At 40.2% G+C, this 27,790-nt stretch overlaps 1 protein-coding gene across 13 annotated transcripts in view; it reads left to right on the forward strand.

Moving 5' to 3' along the window:
* Positions 1 to 11,921: 11,921 nt before the first annotated feature.
* Positions 11,922 to 27,790, forward strand: part of ERBIN (erbb2 interacting protein) — a 120,246-nt gene continuing 104,377 nt past the window's right edge. For 5 of the 13 annotated variants that reach the window (XM_074571056.1, XM_074571065.1, XM_074571067.1 and 2 more), the window contains exon 1: positions 11,935 to 12,216. The gene's annotated coding sequence lies outside the window, so the exon portion shown is untranslated. Of the gene's footprint in view, positions 12,217 to 12,434; positions 12,650 to 27,790 lie in introns of those variants that run through there. The other 8 variants (XM_074571057.1, XM_074571062.1, XM_074571060.1 and 5 more) reach the window with 6 other exon arrangements.

Genomic DNA, 27,790 nt, shown 5'->3' on the forward strand with positions numbered 1-27,790 from the left:
TGAGAAAATGGACATGGCAGCTTTTTGCCTACCATGGTGTTCACCCAAGTTGAGTTTCCCTGCTTACACTGCTGAATGATTTTGAAGAGTATCTGTATTTTCCCAGCCATATGTGACTACGCTAATTTTGAAAATTAGTTCACTTCCTTTCATTTCCTTTTTTCAACTGCTTTTCTGTTCTCCCAAGGCTTTGCAAGATCATTGGGTATCCTTCTGCTCTATTTGACAATATTTATTTTCACTTATCTCCTTCACCTCTTCGCGGTTGTACATTTATTTGAGAGTATGTATTAACTGCTCACATCCATTTCCTCTGTAGTCACCAACAGGTATTACTTCCTAAATATTAACCCTCATGTGTCAGCAGCTCCTCACTACTCTGTAGGCTTCTTAATTGAATCTTTACTTGCATTTCTTTCCTAAAGAATCAGTCCAACAGTTTTCAGAGTGCTGATCCTTCCTTTACAAGAGAACTAGCTTCTGCTTTTTCTTCTTCATTTCCAGAAGCCTATATACGTGGGCAGCGTGACTGGAATTTGTTAGTACTTTTATCTACTTCTCACATAAAAATCTAAAATGACTGTTGGGGCAGCCACATGATATTTGGATGTGGTAGAACTGTCCTGTTCTCCAACTCACTCCACCGTGGTCTGACTGGACTTACTTTCCTCTTCCCAACGAAGCACTCTTCTTCATCTGGAACCAAAACACCTCTGTTTATCAGTCTATTTTTCACCCTTCAAAGGCCAGTACTTCTCTGAAGGTCAGGTGAACTGTTTCATTCAGCTCCAGGAACAGAGTATTCAGTAGTGGCTAAACACTCCAGTTTTAATTGTAGTCCCATAAATAGGAGCCAGAATGCAGCACTGCGTTCCAGGTGATTTCCCTCTTCATGCAGTCATTATAGAAAGAATGAATTCATAGGACGTTTCCTACACGTCGGGGAAGAGAAGCAGTCTAATCGCCTCTGGAAGATAGTCATATGATTGGGAAGGCATCGCTTTCAATGTTGGAATGAGGGACAAGACAGCCATAAAATAATAATTCTGGCATCTTAAATTCATGTTTTATTTCCCTAAGAAATGCTTCAAGTTTCTGGTGAAGCTTGGTTATTCAAAATTCCAGTAGCCAACAGTGTTTTGTATGTCTTTTCTTATTGGTGAGGGGTGATGGCAGAGAGCTTTGACTTGTTTGCTGCAATACTGAAATCTTTAGGACTTCTCCCTTCTAAGCTCAAGCAGTTGAGGGGGAGGTGAGGAAAGAAAAAATGTGTGTGATGGGGGAGGAGACCCAGGGAAAGAAAGGAGTGTTTTCCACTGAACATCTGAGAGTGAGTAAACTATTATATTTGCTGAGACGTCATTATTTTTAACTAGCTCTTGAAACTTCTGTCATGGTCACTGCCTGGAACGTACAAATGAAAGCAACTGAAATGAGCAGTTAGGGAAAGAAGAGATCTGCAGAGGTGCAGCTGGTTGTTAGGAGGAGAGACTTTTAAAATGCTCACAGCAACACTAGCTCGTAGTCCCTCACCTGAGAACTACAAGACTGCTACCTCTTGTGCAACTTTTTACGTGGACATATTCACATTAACATTCACTTTCACATTAATATAACCAGGCAAAACAAGGAGATTTTCAGGCTGTATTCCTTTCTCAGGATTGCCATCCTGAGTTGTCCATACTCAGGCAAATTGAACATCTATCCTGGTACCCTTGGATGCATCCAGCCAACACACAGGCAAAGTGGTCCTGGCTTGTATGTGAGCCTTCTCTACAGCAGGGCATATCAGCCTCAGAGTCCTCACCGTGTACACTAGCGTCAACGCTGTCTACAGCAAACTGACTTCAATATGTCTTTCCATGACAAAATCCAGTCAGGCTTTTGCTAACGTACGCAGGTGAAAGGAGAACAGCTGGTTATCTACTTCTTGTTCTCCCACAGTGGATTACGATATTTTATTTGGCACAGCAATAGAGCAGCAGGACAAGTGTGGCAAGTTGTTTATGGCAGCCAGAATTAGATGTGGACCTCATTTCAGCAAGGTCTGAGCTCCTTCCACATTGCACTGTATACGGGGAGCGTTTGTCATGAGGGTCCATAAGTGCTCTCCAAAGCTCTGTATCTGATTTCTGCAGAGCAAGGAGATGAAAAGAGCTTGTAGTACTGTGCTGTAAGTCTCCATTGTTGTAATTAGGAAGCAGAATTCAGGGGCAAATAGGGTCTTCCTTACCTTCCTAACTCCTTCGGGATATTCTCAGCTTGGGAAGGGTGGAAGGGCTGTAGGTCCATAAAACATTATATGTGTCTCATTTCATAAACTTCAAATGGGTATATAGGCTTTTTGTTATCTCAACAGCTAGTACGTACTAAAACTGTATCACGTGAAATTAAGGTGTTTCAATGTACATACATTGAGTGTACTTTTCTGACTCTGTAAACAAGCCCTTAGGTCACAGATCTGGAGTCAGGCATACAGCGCTATTTCTATTAACAATCTCAGCGAAGGCAATAAGGTTACTCATGCGAAAAATACCTCTGCATTTGAATAAGCAGATCCTTATATTTTAAATCTCTGTGGCAGCAGCATTCCTGTTAAATTACCTAACTTTCTGGGCCATCACTCATTTTTTCCAAACTTATGTGTGATTCACATAGCTTTTTTGTCCACACATTTTTATTGACATTTATTTTCCTTAAAATTAAGGAGCAATTAAATTGACACTATAGGTGTTTTACCCTATAAGTATGAATGCTTACCACTTGAATATTTGTGCGTGTATATATATGCGCCACATATTTACATACATATCTCATATATCATATTTCAGATTTAGGCTTTACAAGATTGATGTGTGTATATATATATACACACATATATCTCCAGAAATCTATTTATTAATGGTTGTATTGAAACATAAACACATGGCTGCACTGCAGGCAAAATAGCTCATATAATAGAAATACATATGTAATGGAAAAGAATGCAACCATACCCTGGCAATTTCCTGTTTCTTCAGAGTTTGTGTAAGAAATCATCTGTGCAGATCTGAAATGCTGAACAGCCTGACAAGGACAGTGCCATTTAACATGTGAATGTCTTAAAATTAAAGCAGTTTATGAATATTCACATCTTGAAGGATTTCTCTCCCAAAGGCATCCTGGCTGTACAGTGGCTTAATTCAAGATGGTTTATGTCAATCATAAAGAAAGAACTGAAAACGAGTGTAACTATTTCTCTCATTTAATACAATGCTGATACACCTAAATTGGTGGTTTTCAGATGGAGATGGCTGCCACATGTAAAGAATTATGCAAATCAGTAGGGTGGGGCAACCAAAGTTTGAAAATATCTCTCATACCAGTAATGGCAGCCTGTTCATGAACTACTCATGGGAAGGTGTTTGAGAGAACTGTGCCACCAAACCTATTCTGTATCTAAAAGATACACATCTTTATCACCTGAACTTCTTCACTGATTTCCACCGCTAATTCAGTATTTCCTGCCCTTCCTATACTAGAATATGAACATCACTTTTCTACATAACGTGGCTGACAAAAAGTGACAATACAAATTACCCTGCAGAGGAAACCCCAAACAACAAACTCTTCAGAAAACCAGCCACCATGCAAAACACTCTAGAAAAAAAGTCTCAAAAAAGTCTCTAGAACTGCCCTGCAATGAGCAGGGTCTGGTTTTGATCTAACCACTTAAATACCATCTGCGAATCTACTAATGCAAAAAAAAAAACCACCAAACCCTCACTGAGAGTGTCTTCCTGTCTATTACATACTACTCAATGCTGGTATATATACAGAAAATTGTTAAATAATTACAGCACCTACTAAAACACAACCTTGAAGAGTTTTTTCTGGAACCCTTTTACACCTGGCTTTTCAAACAACACTTCCAACATTAAACTCACAGTTCAAAGCAGATTTCCCCTGTACTAACAAACACTCATTAGAACCAAACCTTGCTGGCACAGCAAATGCAAAATTCACGAATACTGATGTGTTTAACATAATTGATGTCAGTGCCCAAAAGAACTATTAACTTCCATGAGTCTTCTTCATATATTTTGAAAAATGTGATATATTACACCAAACACATCACACACCCTCATGAGAACTACGTGCATGAAACTAATCAACCATTATTCACTACAACGAATTCACACAGATAACTGATCAAGGACAAAACACAGCAAAGGACAGGAGAATATTTTTTTCATAAAGAAAATATTCCATCTCTTGCACAGTCCAGGTCCTCACAGGTGACTTACAAGTCATGTTTAAAAAATAAGCCTGGGAACTAAATTCTTAACGGTGGATAAACAAATTGTGGACTCAGTATCGACATTGTTTTTAAAGCTTACGATTTTCTTGCTGATTCATCCCTATACATTCATGTTAGCAACTGCTGTCTATCCAGTGGTTTAATTGATTAAAATAATTTTGTTGTACTAAGAACAGTCACGTCCCACGTGTGATTAGCTTGGATTTTGCTACTTGTCAGATTGGATTAATGGATGTCAGTCAAGTCAAAAAGTTTGTTTGTTTTCTACAGTTCTATCAGTTGGTCTAATTAAAGGTATCACCTCTTCTACAAACCTTGTCTCATTTGTATCACACAGTGAAATAGCCATGGCAACTCTCAAAATGTACTCTTAAAATGCACAGAAGTGAGATAAACTTTTAATTGAAACACTTCTCTCCTATACCACAAATGAAACGGGTATGGAAGGAAGAGGAAAATAATACAATGAATTTTAACTTCAGATAAAGACAGACCAATACAAAGGCTGGAAAGCAGTGCCCTAAAGACCTTGTAACAGCAACTGTATTTTACACTGAAGGTTTTCGCATGAATTGATAGGTTTCTGTGCCACCTGTGCTTAGATTTAAGTGGATTTGTCTCACCAACGGTAAAACACAAGGCTATTTTTTTCTTGATGAAAACTTTCCTGTGCAAATTCAAATGGGGGCTTTCTTGTCAAAGTTGTGCATCTGTTTAATCTGAATGTATGCTGTCTAAGCACAATACTTCAAAATATATTCATGAAAATAGGTTGAGTTGATGCTGTCATGAGGCTCAGTTGTAAACTCCGCTATGTTGCTAAAATAGTGCTGTTAATCAGAATCTATGCGTTTTTGCAACCTTAGTTTGATGAAGTAAAATATTCAAAAGATTTTATTTATAGAAATCATAATAAAGAGTAATTACAGCTTTAGACTAAAGTGCACTTCTCAAAGGACTTGGTAAAGCCACTTTCTCTGCAGAGAGCTTATGCTTGTTTGCAGGCACGGAAATGAGTTCGTACACAACTTTTTCACCCTTATGGCCTGGAAAGTTACTATTTCCTTACTGATGTAGCATAATACTCATACCTACCATATAGGGCTTGTATTAGAATATGCTTTCGATTAAGGAAACCAGTAGATGAAACCTGTGAATTAAAACATAAAAAATATTACTTTAGTTTTATTGTTTGCAACAACCATGCCTTAGAACCTAGGACGGACATAACTGAAAAAATGTCTATTTTATATTTTAAAAAGCTACTCTGAAACCGTTCTTACAAAAGGAGAATTAAAAATGTCTATAATGGTTTTCAGTTGTGCTAGTCATACAAGTGCAATCTTTTATATTTTGTGTGTTCAAAGAAGAAGGGATAAGATACTTCAAAAGGAGGAAATTTCATAGCACTTAGAACTATGTCATTTGTATTTGCTGGGTGGGAAGAAGAAAGGGAAAAAATAACTAAAGAAAGAGAACTGAAAACTTCATAAGCAAGAGAAATGGAGAAGAAAAAACGATTCTTGTCTAATTGCACTTACAGGTGGATTTCCTATATGATGAAAAAAAATCTACAAGTGTTTTAACAGATTCTGATATAAGTAATTATTTTCCCCAAACTGAAGTTGCCTTTTGTCATGAACTCTATTTTGCAGATGGAGGACAATCAAAAGGATTAGTTTTTGAACTCTCCTAAAAATGTTCCATGGTAGCTTTTCCACAAATGAAAAACTCTTAAAGTACAATCTATCAGTGTAACAGGCCTACAGACAGCATAGTTCATATCACTGGACTGTCTGGATCTCCTTGCTTCATAAGGTTCCAAACATGGTAGTCCATAAGAAATTCAACTTTAACTAGCATTGAGCCAACACTGAAGTCAAGAATTCACATATTGTTGGTCTTCATTTCCATACTACTGAGATTATTCACAGAAAATAGACGACAAGGAAAAAGTAAGGAATTTTTAAGTGTCCACATATGCAACAGTGTTGCTAAAAACTACTAAGGGATTTATATGGTGGGTGTTACCCCCTTGTAAGAAAAATTAATGGTCAGAATAGAGATATGGAAGCCATAAAAAGTAAAATAAATGCAATTTATCCTACAGTTAGAGAAATCTGGATTTATTTAACGCTTAGCATGCAGGTATCATTATCATAGATGTGCCTATATAGAATAATTCTGGGATATTTGTGATAACATTTACAGTGTCTATTTACACATCCAGAACACATTCTCATGGGTTTTCATCAGCTTAGAAAATCCACTATAATTAATTTTAAACAAACTTGCCACAGCAATTGTTTCCTACCAGTGGAGAGACAGAGGAGTGACACTTTTCCTACAGGAGGCAGCACTAATTACTGACCCTGGAAGAGCAATATAACCAGTATACAGTTACTATAGAGCTAGTGTAAGTGATTTCCTATAGAAAAGCTGTTCCAGATCTGATTAGAAGTTGGTACAATATTCTTTTAAGATTGCTAAATATCCTCAGCAGTATTCATTGTTACCCTTTTTGGATCTGAGAACCTTACCAAAGGCAGTCCAAAACCACAGTCGGTGAACAGGCACAATGCAGAACACGGGGCTTATTTTAGGCAACTTCATAGTTGACTCTTTCTGCCAACTTCATGTTTAACTCTTTGTCTGCATTGTGGCCAGAAGGAGCTCCGCAGGATCTTGCGAGCAAAGGACTGATGGTTATGATCCATGGGTGTCCGCGTCCTCACACGGCATGGCTATATTTTCATTCCTTTCCATTTGTTTTGACCAGCGCAAGATTTATGTGGGGCCATCAGCTGTCAAAACAGACTCTTTAGCTAAAAGGCTGCAGCATAGCTTAAAGTCAGTGTTAAGGAGTCTGTCTGTGAGCAAAGTGGTCCAAATCAGGCAAGCGTAAAGGTGCTTTAACATCACCTTTTTGTCTTTTCTCCTACATGTGAAACGCTGTGCCAAATGTTCCTCCGTCAGAATTCAGGAGCTCACCCATGGTAACCAAGGAAGAGAAATACAAACAAAAAGTCACAATAAAATGTTTAAAAATAACTCTAAAACATTCCTAACCATTTCTGGAACATAGCATATACAAAATAGGTTGTGGTGTTACAAAGGTTTTCTACTGGTACGTGCATAATAGTCCAAAACTTAGTCACACAATACATTTATGTTCATCGCTCTCTTTGATTTTACTATTCGAAAAATAATGCAACCAAATATAGAGAAAACCTCTTTGTATGGCGTAATGCAGTATTTAACAGTACAAATTTGGGATTGTGTGAAAGTTAGACTGAACAAAGGCTGTTTACTTAGCTTTTCTTTTCTTTAAATATAGGAGATAGGTGTTATGCATTTAGCAAGTCATAACAATATACTTCTAAGACTTAATTGCCACTGAATTATAGCAGTTTTGTGTCAATTTCGCCATCATAAATATAGTGTAATCCAGTTGTGAACCAGATCAATGTTACAGGAAGACATTTTGAATGGACCATGCGCAAATTTAAATTATGGAGTACCTAAAATAAACTTCAATATAGGCTTGTTAAAGAAAAGATCACTTCTTATCTCTTTAAGTCTTTCAGGCTGTTACTACTTCCAGAAATCACTATTTAATATTTGTATTGCAATGATGTCCAGAAGTCCCAAAACAAATCAAGTTAAAATCCACGGTTCAAATGACTACCTGTGCATTTAATGAGCAGAAGCACTCACCCCAGAGGCCCTTCAATCTAGCTCTTGGAAAAGTGGAAATGCACAAATGTAAGGAACAACAGGAGGAAGAATAGGAAAAGCAGCAATTAAACCCTGTTACTCTGAAAAACTGTGGATACATTGTTCAGACCATTGAATTCTTGAAAGGGACAGAGATAGAGGCGGCTGTTCCACCAACTGTTCTTTCAGTATAGCTGCATGTTGCTGCAGTACTTACTAGTGTTCCTGTTCAAATGTAAAAATAGAAATTTGAATGAGAGGAGTTTGGACTTGGTGTCTACTGTGAAATCGTGAGTAAAGAATTTGTTTAAACTTTCAGTGGGATCAGTGGCATAGTGCCGCTTGAAAGACTCATTATGTAACTTTATATTTCGTACTTTGTGCACTTAATCTCTAATTATATGGTAACTGGGATACCAGCTCTGGGAATTAATGTTGCTGGGGACTCTACTGAAGCTGTAATCTAAATACTGTCTTGATATTTATAGCACTTTTAAATCCCTGGGATAATTACTGGTATTTTCTTAATTTGTATAGATAGTTGTATCTCATCTATGTAAAATGTCTTCAGGAGCTGTGGTCTAGCTAGCTATAGTTTCAGCAGACTTTGGCTAGGCTTTTATTTTTGATGGCTAAAACTGTAAGTGAAATAGTATCTTACATTGAAACAAGCGTTACAGCTACGGTAGATTCACCACCAGAACAATAGTTGCTATAAAGTTCCCACATCCACCTATTACCCTACGGCAGTGATAAATGCATTGGGCCATTTGCAGTAAACATTGCCAAAGAATATTTTCACATTAAAAAAAGTTACGATAGTTCACGCATAAAAGAGGTGCATTGAAGAGTTCATGATGGAGGACATCAGTTACAGAGAGCCATTCATATTAATTATGATAAGGATACATTACTGGGTATTAGCCAGGAATGATCTATTGTTCGCATGAGATAAAAAAAATAGTAATTTTATTATAGCACCAATGTAGTGTACTATATTGAGAAATTCTTAATCTGTTGTCAGTGCTTTTAACTTGAGAGGCTGAAGTTCTCATACTTGGCCTTAGTCCAAAGCTGACTCATTTGAAGAAAATGGCTTATCTGAAGAAGCAGAAATGGAAGTGATTTAATATTTTGAGAAATATATATGTATATAATTTTATTTTTTACAAACTCTGATGGTTATATTCATTTAGCTTAATTATTTAAATCTAGGCATAGATGTAGTCCCCCAAGAAGACTATGCTCTGTAAATATGGCAAGAGAGTTCATAGAAAAATAAATAAACAATAATATTATTACCCTATAGCAATGCATACTTATTTTCTATATCTGGATACAAACTGGATAGTTGAACATACAATTCCCATACACAGACAAGAAGTTTTAAATAAGTAACAGTATTTTTAAACTCGGTAGACTTTTATAAATGTGATCAACTGTACTTTTTGTTGCTAAAGATTAAACCTTCATCCAAAGCCCAGCAAGAAACTGGATGAAGCAACTAGTGATCCTGAACAGGAAATATCAATTGGAGTTACTGGTGAGGGTTTAAAGGACTTTTTGCTGCTAATTGTATGCTAAAATCATGGCTCATACTAACCTGACGTACCATTTTCCTGTGCTGTTCAGTGGCTCATGTAAAATGGCATTTTCTTAGCATCTTGCCCATTTCTCAGTAAACAGATTATCACGATAAAACGCTGTCCCAGCTTAGTGGGTGGCAGTCGCAGTAGAGAAGCCAGGGATTAAACGGGTGCGAAAACAGGACTGTCTCTGCCCTTAGACGTGGTCTCTGCAGGACACAGTTCAGGAGCATAAGGAGAGCAGCATGCACACCCCCACCCTCCTGCCAGCTTTGGGCGCTCTTCTGTGGCCAAGCAGAACTCCAGGCTCCAGGACTGTCAAAATGGCATATTGCGAACACAATAGGTTACCAAATACCCATTTCAAACTATCAAGAAAATTAAACAGAAAAACATTTCCATCAACATGCTGTGGCGATCCAACATACAGCACCAGTGAAGCCGGGTGACCTACAATAAACCCACTGGCTCCTTTTCAAACGTATTTGTACATGACTGTGTTACAGCTAACAGCATTTTCAGTAGCATCATATTGTCTTGAGGCGGTCGAAACGCTTGGAAAGAAAACTGTGTCCTGGGGTTTATGTGAAACAGTGTGACTACATAGGCAGCATTATTTTAAACCGTTGTTGCTTGCATCGAGGTTTAACGTAATGTATCCAAACACCATGTTTGGGTGGAGGCTGTTGTCTGTCTGTTCCCCCAGGCCCCGGTAAGGGCACGTCAGGGAGTGTGAGGCCCAATGGACGGTTGCCTGTAACATCAGGCAGTGAACGCCTGGTACATGATCAATCGCTGCAGGGGCTTGGATACAAAATGGGCAATTATTAAATTAGGAAGCTGAGCTGCTTATGCCTGAGGAAACATTTGCCAGGTGGGATGGAATTTCCCAGGGCAACTGGCACAACCCTGCAGAGGGAAGTGGGGTTGTTCAGCCTGGAGAAAAGGAGGCTGAGGGGAGACCTTGTCGCTCTCTACAACTACCTGAAAGGAGGCTGTAGCAAGGTGGGGGTCTCTTCTCCCAAGTAGCAAGCAGCAGACAAGAGAAAACAGCCTCAACTTGTGCCAGGGGAGGTTTAGGATGGGTATTAGGATCAGTTTCTTCACCAGAAGGGCTGTCATGTGCTGGAACAGGCTGCCCAAGGAAGTGGTGGAGTCGCCATCCTTGGAGGTATTTAAAAGACAGGTAGATGGGGCACTTAGCGACATGGTTTAGTGGTGGTTTTGTCAGTGTCCGGTTGATAGTTGGACCCGATGGTCTTAGAGGTCCCTTCCAACCCAGACGATTCTGATTCTAAAACAAACCACGCCAAAACGGCGGGGCAACACCAGCGTCACCCGCACCCCAGCTGGGGGGTCTCTCGGGACAGGCCCCCGGCAGCCCCCGCCGCGGGCCACACGTCGGGCAGCGGCGGGAGGGCCCGTTCCTCCGCCCCGAGACCCGACCCGTCCCCCCCCGCCCCGCCGCGCCCCTCTCCCTTCACAGCTCCTTCAACCCCCCGCCCGCGCCGCGCCCCATTCCATTTCTCCACCGCCCGCTCCCGCCCCCCGCCGAGCCCCATTGGCTGCGGCGGCCCGTCCCTCACGACGCCCCTGGCTGAGGATTGGCTGCGCCGCGGCCTCCTGCGCTCAGCCCCACACCGGTGCGGGGGGAGGGGAGGCTAGTGGGGCCCGTCTCCTCCTCGCCAGTGGGGGCGCGAGTGCCGCGCCTGCCCGCTCCTGCGGCGTCCGCCTCCGCCCGGCCCCGGCCCCGGCCCGGATCCCGCCCCCACCCCTGCCGCCGCGGTGCCTCCCCCGGCCTGGGCGGCGGTGCCGGCTGCCGCAGGGGCGCGGCGGCCTCACCTCCCCCCTACCCCGGTCCCTTCCCCGCCGCGTCCCCCGTTCCACCCCTCCCCCCCCCCCCCGGGTTTTTCCCCCTCCCCACAGCTCCGCCGCCTCCCCGGGCCCCTGCTGCCGAGGCCGGGGCGCGGGTGGCGGGAGAAGGGGGAAGTGTGCGAAAGGAGGCGGGGAGAGAGGGCGGCGGCGGCGGGCGGGCGGGCAGGCAGGTGAGGCAGGCGGCCACCCGCTTCCCTCCTGCCCTTGGCGGCGGCGGCGGGAAGGGAGGGAAGGAAGGGGGAGGGGGTCGTGTGGGGCGGTGGCCGCTTTGGGGCAGCGCGGCGGCGGGTGAGGAGCGGGGGGCGGAGCGGGCAGGCAGGCCGTCGGGCCAGGGGCGGTGGCGGGCCGGGCCGCGCTGGCTGGGCCGGGGGTGGCGGTACGGGGCGGGGTGGTGGGCGCTGGGCTGTCGCCGCCGGGAGTCGTTGCTGGCGGGCGGGGCCGGCGCGGCTCGGGGCCGCCCGCGGGGCAGAGCCCGGCGCCGCTGACGGCGGGGGCCGGGAGGAGCGCGGCTCCGCGGCTGCGTTCCCCCCGCGCACACGCACGTCGCGCGCTCCGCGGACGCCCCCATCCTCGCCGAAAGCTGTTGCATCTTTTTTTATTAATTTTATCCCCCCGCCCCTTTCTCCTCTGCCCCCTTCCCCTTTCCCGAGAAGAGAACTCGATTGGATTTAATATATTTCCGTGGGGTCGGAAGAAACTCCTGCCCGCTGGATCTGGTCTAGACGGCCGACAGACAAGGTAAATTAAATGGAGAAGGCTTGGGGAGCAGCATCAGCAGCAACAACAACAGAAAAATCCTTGCTCTGCTGAAGGGGGTGGTGAAAAAGGAAGGAGTTCACGCTTCGTTTTGATATCCTGTTTTTGGCCTTTATTTTCGTGTGTTTTCCGCCTTCCGTAGTTCAGCTGTCCTTTGTGTTTCTCCCCCTCTCGCCGAAATGCCGATCGTATGAACGTAGTCGCTGTTTTCATGGAGGCTGAGGAGAGAGTCTGGGGAGGACCGAAAGTTTTTAAGCTCCTCAGACACAGAAGTTTCTTTGTTCGGTCGGAGAAGGTATTGAACTGAAACTGCTCGACTCCGTGACTCTGCTGCTTCAGCTCATTCCCTTCCAAAACGATTGCTAACCCTGCGAGTATAATCAGCTTCTCGGGAAATAAGAAAGTTCTAAAGGAGGTAGTATTTTTTATTTAATCGAAAGATCTTGAGGCTTGGCCCTCCCTATGTCTGCCGTTTCTTGTTTGTCTGTCACCTTGTTTTCTGGAATATCGATTAGTGTGTGGTCGGTCGTCTTCAAGATAGCTGTTAAATTTCTTTATAAAACTGTGTCCTTGTGTCCTCTGTAAATGCTGTCGCGCTTTTCCCCCTCGACTGCTGCCACCACCTCTCTTCCTCCCCTCCGCCCCCTCTCTGTCCTCAAGATGACGAGTTGGACTGCATATTTTTCAGCTCGTGTAGGAGAGGTCCGTATTGCATTTTGATCATTGCACAAGTTTATCTGAAGAACCTCCATTTAAAAAAAAAAAAAAAAAAAAGCTAGCTAGTGGTCTGACTTCTTAAAAGTATGTGCAGTCGAACCTCTGAGTTAAGGTAGCCTTGTTTAGTTTTGATGACCACTTTCTCCGTTATCGTTTTTGAAAGGATTCCTGTTTGAAGCTGTTGATGCTGTTGGAGGGGAAACTAAATGCCAAGTTTTGGTGGAAGGTTGTGTACTGGTGGTGCTTGTTAAGTTATGCCAACTTACTAGTTGCATGTAGTGAAAGCAATATTGCTCACCGCAGATAATTTCACATGCCTCAAAGAGGCAATTAGTTGGTTCTTCCATGAAGGCAAGGAATTTCTCATTTTGTGAATGTTCAAAATGAGCTAGAAGCCATAGCTCTGTGCTAGCTTATTTAAATTTTTGTTCCTGTTTGTCAAACTTGAAAGCAGTATGTTGGTCGGATAGGATGTGTGTGTCTCTCAAGTGTCTGAGATGCGTTGGTATTTGTGAGGCTTGGACAAAGTAATTTCTATGCGAAATTTTTAACACCCCTACATATGCAGTTCTTTAACAACATCAAATAATGTAGCATTTGAGGAAAAAATTATTAATCCTACTTCATCTGTTTCATATACCGTGAGGAAAAATTTTAGTTTAGCTGCACTAAAGTGGCTTCTATGGCTGATAACAAGTAAATGATTTGCCTTCCAATTTATAGACTTACCTTTCCAGGCAGCAGTTAAGGGTTCTTCTTAGGCGTCAGAAAGGGCTGAAGAAAATAAATGGCAGTGAACTTCAGTTTCCTTATATGGCTGATGCTTGGCAGAAAAGCAATGAAGTCTAAATAGAGTAATCCTTTTACAAAGAACGATCACTTTCCAAAGCAGTGTTTCAGTCCCGATAATGACTTGAGATTCTTTGGCGGTGGGGGTGGGTTGGGGAATTGTAGCAATGCATGACAAATTTAGTTGTAAACCACTATGTTGGTAATGGATGTAATTTTGTTTCTTTTCAGACCTTTTGTGTTTCTCATGATGCACTTGATATTTTTCAATGCCATGTAGAAGAATAGATCCTTGTAGTGGAGCCGCAACTTTTTACGCTAGCGTTTTGTCACCATGGTAGCTATGGATAAGGCCCTTTTTAATGATGAAAGTGTAATTCAGTACTGCTTACAGCTAATGGTCATATCATAGAATGCCATTCATGTCATTAACATAGTTTAGGAGTTATGAAAGAGTGTATTCTTTCTCGAGATCAGCCATCTCAACTAAAAATCAGTCTGACATCATTATTCATATTATGAATAAAAAGGTTTAAGTATACACATGGTAGCTCATGTTGCTTGAAACAAGTATCATAGATACGTGTCGATGGCTTGAGGAAACATTCTTTTGACCTGGCAGTTCCTTGCTCATTCAATTAAGCTAAGTAAACATTGGTAATTTTAAGTAGGTATGCTTGCAATCTAAGAGCTAGAAGTTACAGTGTGTGACATGCAATGCAATATGATTATCGGTAGGATAATTATCATATTAGTAAAAATACGATTAGATTTGTCTTATGAATAAGCTGCCCAGTAGATAATGTTTGGTATAAACGTAGTGCTCTGTCGGGTATCCTTTTGCACATCACATTCATATAGAATTGATGAGGGGGCTCCATGGAGAAAGTATTATTGATTGAAAGTTGTGTACTGTATTAATCTGGTGGTGTAAGAAGACAGTGTGATGATTTGTCCTCAGTGGAATTTGTTTAGAGTCTATAGTCCCAGGCACAAAGAACCATGCTTGGAACATCAAAGCTAAGGAAAGGCTTGCACATATGTAGCATACATTATACATAGCATGTTTGCAGTAGGTTCTAGAAGTAGAAGGGGATGGGAGCAAATTCCTCAACTCAGCTTTCCTGTAGGGGTGTAATGAATCACTGGCTGTCTGCTTTGTTTTCTTGTTTTTTGTCCTTCCTGCTCCCAAGCAAAAGGGAAAATCTTCCAGGGAAAATGTTACGTAAAGATCAGATGGCTGGTATGTCATCTCTTCAGCAGATTCTCCCTATAGAATAACCTGATCTGCTAAAGGAGGGTCTGACATAAAGGAGTTACAAATCTAACATTTTCTGAATGAGTAACTAGTTGAGTTGATGGAAAAGCTACTTTTATGGATATGAAAATAGTAGACTGTATTTGTATGTGAGCATGCAGCTGTTGATAGTGACGTAGTTGATACAGGTAGTTAAATGTGAATTATCTGGAAAATGAAGATTTAGAAACATTGCTATTTTATCTTGTCAGTTTTTGAGTAAGTAAAACAATATGTCAGACGAGGCTTCTCACATCAGAATGAAAATGTTGAAGGTAACATGTTTATCAGTTTGATCAGTTTGTGTAATAAATAGTCTGTAGTTAATGCCTGGCCCCCTTCCCCCCCTACCCCCGTTTAGAAAGTACAGCGTTTGTGGTAACCTTTTACATTGCTAGTTTGTTGTCTTTGGAATGTCTGTGAAGCCCACTGCATGTTTCTGAGGTATAGGTTACGTCTTCTACAACTTCTAAAAGTTTAACTGATTTTGAGAGGTTTGCTTAATGTTTTGAATGCGTAGAAAATATCTTTTTGTTAGCGTTGTGGGGAACTTGGTAACAGTTCTGTGGCTACTCGCATGGCAAACTCTGCTCTGGTTCTGGACAAGAAGTACTTTTTTTGGTGGGGTCGGGGCTTGTCAAAGCTTCGAACATGGATTTCACACAGTCCTTAGGGTTCCCTTCATGCTCTCAGGGAGCAGCTGCAGTGTGCCACTGCAGTTTCCAACTGTGAGGGTGCCATGCAGAGCCCGCTGTATCAGCACAGCTGGCATGGTCTCTCCTGCTGATTAAATATTGGTAAAAATTAGTGGTCCTAAATAACACTGCCCAGTGTACTTCAGTAATAGTTAATTGTTAATCAATTTTGTTGAGTTCAAGGGGACAGGTGATATATAGGGAAATGTGGCTGCTCCCATGACAAGATGTGTATGGGGTTTTTTGAAGGATTTTTTGATGTAAAATGATTACTTTATTGAAATACAGCCTTCATTTCTCATTAAGAATACAAAGTTCATGTATGTCAGTAAAAACATAAACGTTAAGTTTTGAAAGTAAGATGCTGATTTAGACGAGATTTATAACTCTCATCTTCTGCCTAAGAAAAATGGAAAAAGTGAATATTGCTATGGTAGAAATGGAAGTATTTTTATTACATAGTAGTCTTGGGATAATTCTGCTTTCCTGCAGTTCTCCCTCATTAGTTACCAGTTCTTTTTAAGATACTTGTTTCTCTGATGCTTAAATTTCAATACGGGTATTTGACTCTATTTAGTTTCACTCAGTTCCCCTGAAGGTGGTACAGAAGCATAAAGTTTCAACTAAATTGCGCCTTCCACCTTTAGAAACACATCGTGACTTTGCATAACTGAGAAATAAAGGTAAACAAACCTCTTCACTTGGTCTAAACGAATCCAAACTGAAGTGTACTTAAATTGGGAGAACATCAGCGTTGTGACTTCCCTGGGGTAGTTTAAGTTGAAAAGTAGACTAGTTCTTTCTGTATCTGGAATTAGTTTGTAGATACATGATACTAAGTGATCATTATACATAGGAACAAAAAGTGATGTTTAAACAGAGTCTGAGAACAATGATGTGAACTATCTTGGTTGCTGTGGCTGTCCTAGAAGTTGTAATAATGTCTGAAGGCAACCAAGCGTTTGGAGCTTCTTGTTGCATTTGAAGGCTCAATATTGTTAGGTAACAAGTCTTGTACACAGCTTTGATTAAGGAAGGTGGGGGAATGCTTTATGCCTTCCTCTGTTCTGTATCCATCCAATGATGATGCACAATAGACTGTAAAGATCACTTAACGATAGTAAGGACAACTTCTGTCCCTGTAAGAGCAAAGCTACCAGAAAGATGGTAATTGATTCCAAAATGCACAACTTTGTTCGTAGTTTCTCAATTTTTAAGTATCTAATATTATACACTCTTACATCATTTGTAAATAGAACTATGTTTTTTTCGAATTTTTGTTTCATGCTTTTGCATAACTGCTTTCTGCAAGCATAAGGCTATATTATATATGCAAAGTAAAACAACGGCTAAAAGCAAAAATTCTTTAAGATTCTCTTATTCAGATGCACATTGTGAGAATAATAACTGGAAGAAACTGTACATCAGTATCTTTAGAGTGATCAGTTTCGAATTACACTGGGTGCATGAGCTCCCTTTCCAAACAAAAAAGTCTTCTAAGCACGCTGAATTCTCCAAGTTCATATAGTTCAATACGTACAGTACTGTGCTTCGTGTCTTGTAGGACCCGTTACAAAGTTGACTGGGGTGGAATGAAGAGAGATGTATAGACATGGTCTGACTGTTCTCGACTGTCACACACTTCCAGTAGGAGAGACTGCAGCTATTTGAGTAGAATTTCCTTTCTGGGAACAAACGGGAAGGAAATACTTGTTTTAGGAGTGTTGAGTTTTGTGTTTTCTGGAACTTAAAATTGCGCTTCTGAAGTAGATGGCTGGGGTATAGTTGTCTTCCTGTGAGCTCCTTAGTGCTCAGTGGCTACTTCTTGTATCAGTTGTCCTGGGCTAGCTTTAAGAGTGGAAGAAAATCTGAAGTGGTTTGAAGTGTTACTAAAAGTTACAAATACTTGAGTTCCAAATACTGTTTATTTGGAACAGGGGGTATCTTCCTCTGAAGTGGCCAGGGCCTTACTGTCCTTGGTGGTGAAAGCTCCAGTATCATTAACTAAATTAAAAATATTTGAACTTCTGCTACTATATTAAAGATAGCTACGGAAGGGTGGTCTTGGTGTCTGAAGTACTGCGCTTTGAGTTTTACTGCTGCCTTCACAGCTTCTCCTCTGTCTTCAACTCTGTTTGGCATGAGAAGTTCCTGTAGCAGCTGCGTAGGGGGCTCCATCTTACCAGGCAGTTATGGAAGAAAAGTTTCATGTTCTTTCTTAGTCCTCTGTACCATAATGTGGAGTCTGAGTTTAGTATGGTTGCGGAAATTATTTCTTCAGCCTCCCTTGCCCACTTTGGCCTTGGAGTTTTTCACGGAATCACGGAATCTTCAGAGTTGGAAGGGACCTCTAGAGATCATCTAGTCCAACTCCCCTGCTAGAGCAGGATTACCTAAAGCACATCCCTCAGGGCTGCATCCAGGCGGGTCTTGAAAATCTCCAGAGAAGGGGACTCCACAACCTCCCTGGGCAGTCTGTTCCAGTGCTCTATCACCCTCACTGTAAAGAAGTTTTTCCGTGTATTTGAACGGAACTTCCTATGTTCTAGCTTGTGCCCATTGCCCCTTGTCCTGTCGCTGGGAACCATTGAAAAGAGCCTGGCTCCGTCCTCCTTAAACCCACCCTTCAGATACTTGTAAACATTAATCAGGTCCCCCCTCAACCTTCTCTTCTCCAGGCTAAAGAGTCCCAGCTCTTTCAGCCTTTCCTCGTAAGGGAGATGCTCCAGTCCCATAATCATCTTGGTTGCCCTTCGCTGGACTCGCTCCAGTAGTTCCCTGTCCCTCTTGAACTGGGGAGCCCAAAAGTGGACACAGTACTCCAGTTGTGGCCTCACCAGTGCAGAGTAGAGGGGGAGAATGACCTCCTTCAACCTACTGGCCACAGTCTTTCCTATGCAGCCCAGGATGCCATTGGCCTTCTTGGCGACAAGGGCACACTGCTGGCTCATGGATAATTTGCTGTCTACTAGAACCCCCAGGTCCTTCTCCTCAGAGCTGCTTCCCAGCATGTCCGCCCCTAACATATACTGGTGCTTGGCATTCTTCCTTCCCAGGTGCAGGACCCTACACTTGCTTTTGTACGTATCTTCCAAAACTTCCAACCAGACTTCCAAAGGAGAGGGCATAGGTGCTTCATGATACGTCAGTACATCTGAACAAATGTGTGAAATGCAGTGCAAAGATGCCTGTGCATGTCAGTCACAGGTTCAGTCATCCACAATGGCTATGGATATCATTTTAAGTGTTTGGATGGTAGAAAGTGTTTCCAGGCTTGTCCAAGAGACTTCTGTTAGGCTGCTAAGAAACTTCTTGGTAATTGCTGCTTTTTCCCCAACATGTGACTGTAGTCATCCTGTCTTTACTCTCCCTGAGGGGAGAAATGATAGTTTAGAAGATCAACCCAATTGTCAGCAATTTCATCGAATTACTGCAAGTCTTCTTTCTTTACGTACAGGTAACCCTGAGGATAGGACGGAGGTTTATAGTTGAAATGGGATATTGGAGAACTCTTAAATAATGATACTAATGCAAATTAATGTGCTTTTTCCCCTCTGTGAAATGATATGCTTAATAATCTGTACGTGCTTATGCATGCTTGTGGTTAAACCAAACAAAAAAGCTTGGCTGCAGAAGTATTTACGGGGTTGAGGCCTGTATTTTAGGTAAAAGTAAACTGAAAGTATGGTAGCATAGAAGTCTGAATCTTTCATCACTTAAATGCTCTGTAAATGCTCACTTTCCATGCTGATGCTAGAGTATAATATGCAGGTGTTGAATTTACTTAGTTTCCACTTTGGCCTATGGAGTAGGCATGTCTGCCTGAAGGAGGAGATGAACCTGCTGCTGCTGGTACGTTTTCTTGCTGTGGCAAATTAGTCTGTGGTGACCTGGAATGTCAGCTTGGTAGTTAGCTCCTTTTAGGAGAACATACTCATTTTGGGTTACTTCTGGTCACATAATCATATGGGATGTTAACCTTGGAGCTGTGGGTTATTTAAGTTCTGAAGTGCTCTGTATTTTTTGGGGATTGGCAATGAAGTTCATCACTGAGGGATAAAATTCAAAAGTTCACATCTTTCTGATTCATAGCGATCCAGCCTTTATACCATTTATTTCAGTTGTGCTTTAGTAGACTTATACAGGGTGATTTATTCTAAGTATGGAGAATATTAATGCATTCTTCAGTAGATCTCCTTCTGGGAGGAATTACAGGCAGAGGGAATCGAGTGTAGAATGCTAGAAAATAACATTTGGAGCAAACCTAGAATTTTACTTTAAGGTTGCTTTTGTTGATTTACATATGGGTGTTGGAAAACTATTAAAAGCAAGGTAACAATTAAGTTAAGGACTCAACTCTAAGTAGGAAGAGGAGAAAAAGATGTTTAAACCTGTGTGTTTCCATCCTTTCTGGCAATGTGAGAGGAAGGGGAAATAAACTGGAACTGAATTTGGCAAGCCATCTGGCTTTGATTCTGATGGGTAAGATCAGAAATGTTGATAGGGGGGAGGGAGAAGCTGTCAGAGCTTTACTATTTTACTATACGATTGTTTAACTATACTGCATCTTAGTTGTGTCTTTTCTTTTAGGAGACTTCTTTTTCTGAACAATATTTTGTGGAGGAGGGAGCATTCTGTGGCTATTAGAAGATCCTGTTCTCCCGGTGCATTATTCTTAATCTAAACATTAATCCTTTGGGTCCAATAGCAGAGATTTCATGTAAATAAATGAAAATATAAACAGTAAAAGTACTAGAAAAGCAAGAGAGACCTAAAATAGATTTTAATAGACTTACATGAGAATAATTTACTCTTCTGCTTGTTTTTATCTGGGCATGCTCCTCTATTTTTCAAGGAGCCCTTATTTTGTCTTGCTTTACTGAAGCAAAGCAGAAGTGCTGAGGATGGTGACATTCCTGTGTGCTTTTTGCAATGCTGCTCTTATGAGAGAAAGACAGTGGAGCAGACAAACATTTCTGTGGGATTTTCCTGTGGGAAACCTGTGGGATCTGTGGGAGAGGTATTGTCAAGATTTCAAATGTCCTGTAGTCTTTCATTACATTCGTGTTACTGAATTGGTTTTGCAGCAGCCGCCTGTGATGCCTCAAGGGAAGGATTGTGGCCCTGTCAATGGAGCAGGTTAAAAGAAAGTGTTGGGATGGGAGAGAAACATATATTTAATCAATACTTTTTTCTTGTCCTCTTTCTTACTTCTCCCTTTATACAAAACGACTGTTCAAGAACCAACAAATTATTTCTTAAACTTTTAAAAACACTCCTTGCTTTCTCTCAACTGTCCTAGATGGAGCGAGTCCCTGCCTAGATGGAGCGAGTCTACTGAATTCAAATACATATTTGCTCATTTTAGATCCATAGATCAACCATTGTTCCAGTTGTGTTAAATTGTGACAAATTTTTAAATTTCAGCCTAGGAGTATGAAATATCTACAGAGGAATAACCTTCGCTCAAAATCAGAATGTTACTCGTGTTCCCTGAACTTGTATTAACTTGTTTTTAATCTTTGAAAAGTCTGAAGGGAAGTATGCACTGGACAATTAAAATTATTTAAGATCACAGTTTTGAAAATTTTGAACTTCCTACATTGTGCTATTCAGTTCCATTTTCCTATTCGGAGAAAAAGAGGCTGACATGTTAATAGCAAATCAGTAAGGCACTGTCCCACTTTTTACTTCAATAGTGCAATAGTGTCAAAGTAGTATTGTACCTCTTTTTTTTTTTTTTTTTTTTTTTCCCCTCTTGCTAGAAAGCACAGGATGTCAGAAGTTAAATAACACTTTAAGCTGAGTTATTATTAAATCAACTTTGAATTCAGGTTTGAGGCTGTAATTTGCACTGTGGTGGGAAGGAAGAATCTTAATGAAATCATGTTTTTTATTTTAGAGAGTGAATTATTATCTATGTTGATAACAGTACTTTAAGAGAAACTGTACTTCAATATAATTGTCTAAATTACAAGTAATTCTTAATTTTTTTAATTGTAAGCAGTAAGCTAGCATTATTCCCAATCTAAAGAGGCAAAAATACTTTGGAAATCATTCAAGAATAGCCTTCTGTTAATTTTGTTATAACAGTTGCTTATCCGATCTCCAAAACGCCTGTTGTAGTAAAATAAAAATAACCTAATAGCTCTTCTTTTTTCTTTAATCAGCATCTGTTGGCTTAGAGTAACACAACACTAAGTAAAAAGAAAAATAATTTAGTACAAAAAATATTATCTTAAACACTTCATTACTGTGTTGGGAGTGAAAAGAGATTATAAGTGGGCAAAAATCAAACGGACATTGTGAGAGCAGAGCTGAGTAAATACAGGACAAGAATAACAGTGCTTAGTCACATGGGAGATATGAAGAATCTTGTAGTTAGAACCACAGCTAATACAAAGAGGAGTAATTTTTGTGCATCACAATTGTGATGCACTAATTGGAATGGATCAGGATTTATGTATTGGTTGTAAAATGACTGTAGAAGAAAACAGTAGACGGAGGTGCAGTTCAGGGATTCCTATATTTGCCCATGACGGTAACTCTTGAAGCTGCTGAGAATCATGTTGAGCTAATATGTGTCATAATTACGGTATAAACTAAAAGGAGAAGATGCTTAGAATCTGGAAAAAATTATTATTTTTTTTTTAACTTTTGCTCTTTACAGTAATAGTGGCTACTCCTTATCATAGCAGTGAAAAAGGTCTATTAAAGTAAAACTCAAACTCTTTTTAAAGCTGCATTGTAAATAAAAGCTTACTGGGTTTAGTGCTGCATTTTATACTAAACAAATGTAAAAGTAAAACCAAACCGGCTTGTTGAGGTAGGTGACGCGAGACAGAATCATAGAATTGCCTAGGTTGGAAGGAAGTGTTCTTTAAGGGGGAAGTATTTTAAAGTAAAATGGAAGTCCAGTTGTATATGCTATTTTTTTAAGTACTGGATTTCATTAGCACACTTCGTAGCATTTTAAGTGTCGGGGTGCATGTTTATGTGTACTTTTTGTTAGGATGTATTTTTTTTGAAATCTCACAATCCCAAAATGGGGAATGAATACACATTTCCACGTGCACTCCTTTTTTTTTTTTTTGAACTCTGGTCTAAGAATGTGTTTCCACTGTTGTTCCTGTTACGCAGACTGAATTGTGTAACCTGTCTAGATTTGGTGCAGCAGTTTTTCTGGGCAGTTTATCCATCTTATTAGCTAGAGGGTTTTGAATGTGGGTTCCTCCTCCTTCTCCCATGCACCCAGTCTCTCCTTGCTTTGTATCTCAAAGTCTCATATTGTTTTGGGCCTGCTATGTTCTTCTGACCTCTGTTGTTTGATTCATATTAGTTTTAGCTAGGAATTCTGCCAGTTACTTTTTGGGTGGAGTACATGTAAAGCAGGGCAGCAGGGGCTGTTTTGTTTTAATATATGGATGACACAATTTAGAAAGCAAAATAATTAAGAAACCAGGAATCTTCTGATAAGAAATAGTTCTGGGGGTTTTTTTTTCCCCTTTCTGTTTTGCTTTGTGCTGATGTATTATGTGTTGCAGATTGCATGAATTTATCTGCAGGCAATTAAATGGAGAGTCTGGTTAATAGAGGAGAACTTTTATTGTATGTTGAAATACTGCATATTTACAGCAGTGCAGCTTGCTTGTTTAGAAAGCTTTGGTGTCTGCTGCAGATGGCTGCACAGTCTAAGGAGTGGCTTCCTGGCTGCATTGTACATGAAGTGCCAAACACGATGAGAGCAGTTTTGTTCTGGGATGCCAAAATACATTGAACCCATTCAGGAAGCAACATATGTCAAATGAATAAAAATATCACACTCATCTGAAACAGAATGTGGTAGTTATATTTTTCAAATCTGGTTTCTTCTCTGAGTTTAGGGGTTAATAAAGGACTTCTTGTATTGAAGATAGTATTAAATAACAATTGCTGACTTACACTTTCAGCATTTTCACGAACATTTTTTTCCTCGTACCCTTTTTTGGTTTTCTTTTAATTAACATATCCCGTAGATGGAAATTGAAACAAGGAAGCTACCAATAGAGCTGCTGGATAGGAAAAAGAGTATTATGTTTTTCTTCTTGGATATCTAGGGCTGTGCACAGTATACAGGGTTTTGGTGTTGTTTTTTTGGGGGGGTGGGGTGTGTGTTTGTGGGTTTCCCCCCCCCCCTTTTTTTTTTTTTGTAAGGCTGATAGCTTGTGTGTTTCTTTACATCCCTGTCACAGTTTTGTGTAATTGCTTCATACTGCAGGTAGAAAACCAGGGCTGGTGAAAATAAAAATGATCAGTGAAAGATGTTGTTTCTGCCCAAACTCTTAATTCCAGCAAGTTCTCAGGACAGGAAGTGGGAACATTTGCAATTAATACCTCCAAATATTGCAGAATTTTATTATGATATAGAAACAGTCCCAGGGCAGAGCATGTTTTGTTGCGTATTACTTCCTTGTTCGCAAAGGAGGTGGCAGTCATTTTGATTCTTCCTAGTTGGAAGGCAAATATATTAAAAATTGCATTGACAGAAAAATACATGTCTCTAGAAGCTGTAATTCCATTTGATTGTTTTCTAATGAGTATTTTGCATAGGTTTTTTCTTATCTGAAATAATTAGAAAGCCTTGATTTTATAGCTCTCTTAAACCCAGAGTAATGAAGTATGTATCTTTAAAGCAATTTTGCGTGTCCTTTCTGAATGTTTTCTCTTGTTTGTTTTTTCTCTTCCATCACTGTGATTAGACATAGAGTTAAAAATTAACTTCAGTGAATTATCTTACGTAAGGTTCTTATTGTTGTTCTGTCTTGTGTAAGAAGTGATAGGTCCCTGAAAGGGAGTGAAGAGGCAAGTGTTTTCTTTTTGTTACTGTGGAAGGCATGGATTTATTTAAATCGGATTTATTTAAATCAAACATTTAATAATAAGGTTGCTTCATGTGAAGCCTGGCTGTAGCAAAGGCCATAATTCCCATCATTTCTATACTTTTTAAAAATGATATTAAGAGTTCAGTTATGAAGCAGAGTTGGAAGCTTGATGTGTTCCTGTCTTCTGGGTTGAAAGAGGAGATGCTGGTGTTACTTTGTGTTTTAAATTCTACCCTTCCTGTTCCCTGAATTTTTTAGCTGTCCCATGGTAATGATACCACCAACTAAGGATGTGCTCATCTGCTGAGAGATGAGCCGTACAGTCCAAAACAACTTCTGGAGTTGCTTGTTTGTGTCTAGGTCCATACCAGCTGGGTTCTCATGTGCTTTCATATTTGTTCTGGCAGTCCACTTGTCTTCCCTGATTATGATGTGTGTTAGTTTGTCTGGTCTCAGCCTTCTTTGAGGTAATTATGAGAGAATATATAGAAGACATGTTCTGATACACAGGAACTTTCCTCCTTCTCAGCCTTTTTTCTTCTGTGAAGTGTGATGTTTATGTTCATTCTAGTCACCAAATTTTGTGTTTCGTGAATGAATAGGGGCCCTTCTGGCCAAAGGGAGGCCTGATCTGCTCAAGTACAATTCATTCCAATGTTTCTACTTGTCTGCCAGATAGCAGTGGCTACAGCACTGTTCTGTAGCTATTGAATTGTAGGAAGTACCAGAAATAGAGCAAAGAAATGTTCTATCAGGTCTCTGTTTTCCTTCTGTCCTTTTGTGTTTCTGAAATGTACTTGCAGTGCACCGGAGCAAGTATCTGTGTTTGTCCGCCTCCTCCCCCTGCCTTAGAGGTATCTCTTATTTCTCTAGAGTCTGGCCTGGTTTGCTGACATTTTCGGTGTGAAATATCAAGTTAAAAACTTATTCCTGGTTCATTCCTCATCATCACTAGTAACAGGTATTAATTTTCAAATAATCTTTGAAATTAGTTCACACATCTGTGTTCAGGTTGGACTTGCCACTATCATAGTGTTAGTGCAGTTCCATAAAACCTAATCTTAACACAAAGTTGGTTTTTACTGTTCAGAAGCTGTAAATGGTGGCAAATTGCACTATATTTGCAACAGTTTTAGTATGTTGTCTTTTCTCACTGTTTGACCAACTTAAACCCTCATCAAAGCCCATGCCATTTCTGGTTTTAATAAACATGTAAGCCTACGGAGTCTACTGAATTTTTTTCCCATTCCAGAGTTCATTCAAAATTTTCTACTAACATCTTCCTGTGCTGTTGATAGCATAATAGAACCAAGTCTGTGGATTTACCCAGTATCTCTTTTGTTATCTCTCCATTAAAAGGTTGTCTTGATTTTTTTTTATTTTTTTTTTTAAGGTACTTGGCAACTTAATTGTAGTCTGTGTGATTTAATTAACCATGACATATAACTGATGTGACTTTTGAAAGCATATTGGCTGTTATGCATTGTTTCATCTTGTGGTTTCTGACTGAATTTATCACTTCTCCTTAGGCTCTCCAAGACATTGATAACGTTGATTTGAGAGCAGACCAGAAAACAGCATCACAGATTATTTTATTTTGATTAAAAAAAAGTTGTTTCATTTTCTTCATATCAGGATTTACTGTTAAGTGTGTTTTTCAGCTGCAAGATGTGGGTGGCTCTTAGTTAATCAATTAGTAGGAGGGGCAATAGAATAGGAATTTGCATGAGAAGCTTGCATGTGCTGCAGTGAGACTGGTTTCACCCGTAGCATTTATTAGACTTGCTTTACATCCAGACACCTAAACGTTAACAGAAACTATTTTATTACATGGACTTCATATGGCAGAAATTATCTTTCCTGTTAAGATTGGAAGTAGAGTGCTTTCTGCTCTAAGTAATGGGCATCATCGGCTATAAAGTGGCATCATCTAGCTTTAAAGGAAGCTATAAGAAGCTTGAGGTGCATCTTGTGTATCTTTGGTTACTTTTTAAGAACACTGTGACAGATGAAAGATGTATCTAGATCACTGGCACTGTTGTGTATTTCAGGTCTCAATTTTTATTTTTATGAATATCTTCAGTATTCAGCATTTGAATTACAGGTCGATATTAATTGAATATTTTTCTACATTTTTTTTTTAACCTTAACGTTACGATTAGCCCCAACTGAACAACCCAAAGCCTTTATCGTGAGCACTTCTTGGCAAGGCACCTTCTTATATTGGTCGTTTTGGAATTTTTAGAGGGGTTTTTCTTTGGTTATAAGAAAGTAAATGTAAGTAAATTTTTAACTTGCCATGTGGGAGGTGATGGTCTGTTCTGTATACTTTAGTCTCATTCCATCAAGCCTTTTATAAATGTAAAACATTGCTTTTTAGGCAAGTAATTGACTTTTTGTTGCAAAAGCATTGCAGCAGTTGCTGAGCAAGGGTGTCTTGCAGTTAAGAAGACCACATCCTGTAAATACTTCTTTCCGTTATGAACTCAGTGTAGAACATGAGCTGCTGACATAGTTATTGTCTGGACCATAACTAATTACTGACCTGTTTGAGTGTCTTCACTACTTAGTTTCTGGGAAGTATTTGACATAGTTAATTTTTCTTTTTTAAATTATTCTCCCTTGCCCCCTCCCCAGACTTCTTGTATTCACTGGTTGATTCTTTCAGGGAAAAAAAAACCCACCAAAACTCCAAATCCAAGGCAGACTAAGCTATAAAATGTGACCCACATGCATGAATTTTGCTACCAGCATGTGCTGTTGTGAGCATTAAAATATGCTTGCGTATGTTTTTTGATACATTTCTTTCATACTACAAGAAAAATATCAGCAATAATGAAGTTATCACCTTTACTTTAAAGGAGTCTTAATTTAGAAAGCCTGTGACTGAATGTATAGTCTTACATTCTGCTGCATCTTCCCTGACAGTAGGCAGTACGCTTCCTCTTTCCTTCCTGTGCGGGTCCTTTGCTTCATATGTGAAAACTTGGTATTGAAGGTCAGTGAGTTGATGAGCATGCTGATCTAATTAGAAAAAAATTTCCCCCGATATCTTGCAGGGTTAGCCTTTTTGTATCAGTTACTGATTGGACTCGTGGTGTCGTTATGCAAACCTTAGACTTAATAAAAGGCAGGTGTGAGGGGAAAGCAGGGCTTACTCTTTCCTTAGCAGTCTCTAGGTTGAATTTAGCACAATG

This window comes from Larus michahellis, chromosome Z (assembly GCF_964199755.1).
Source record: "Larus michahellis chromosome Z, bLarMic1.1, whole genome shotgun sequence".
Lineage (NCBI taxonomy): Eukaryota > Metazoa > Chordata > Aves > Charadriiformes > Laridae > Larus > Larus michahellis.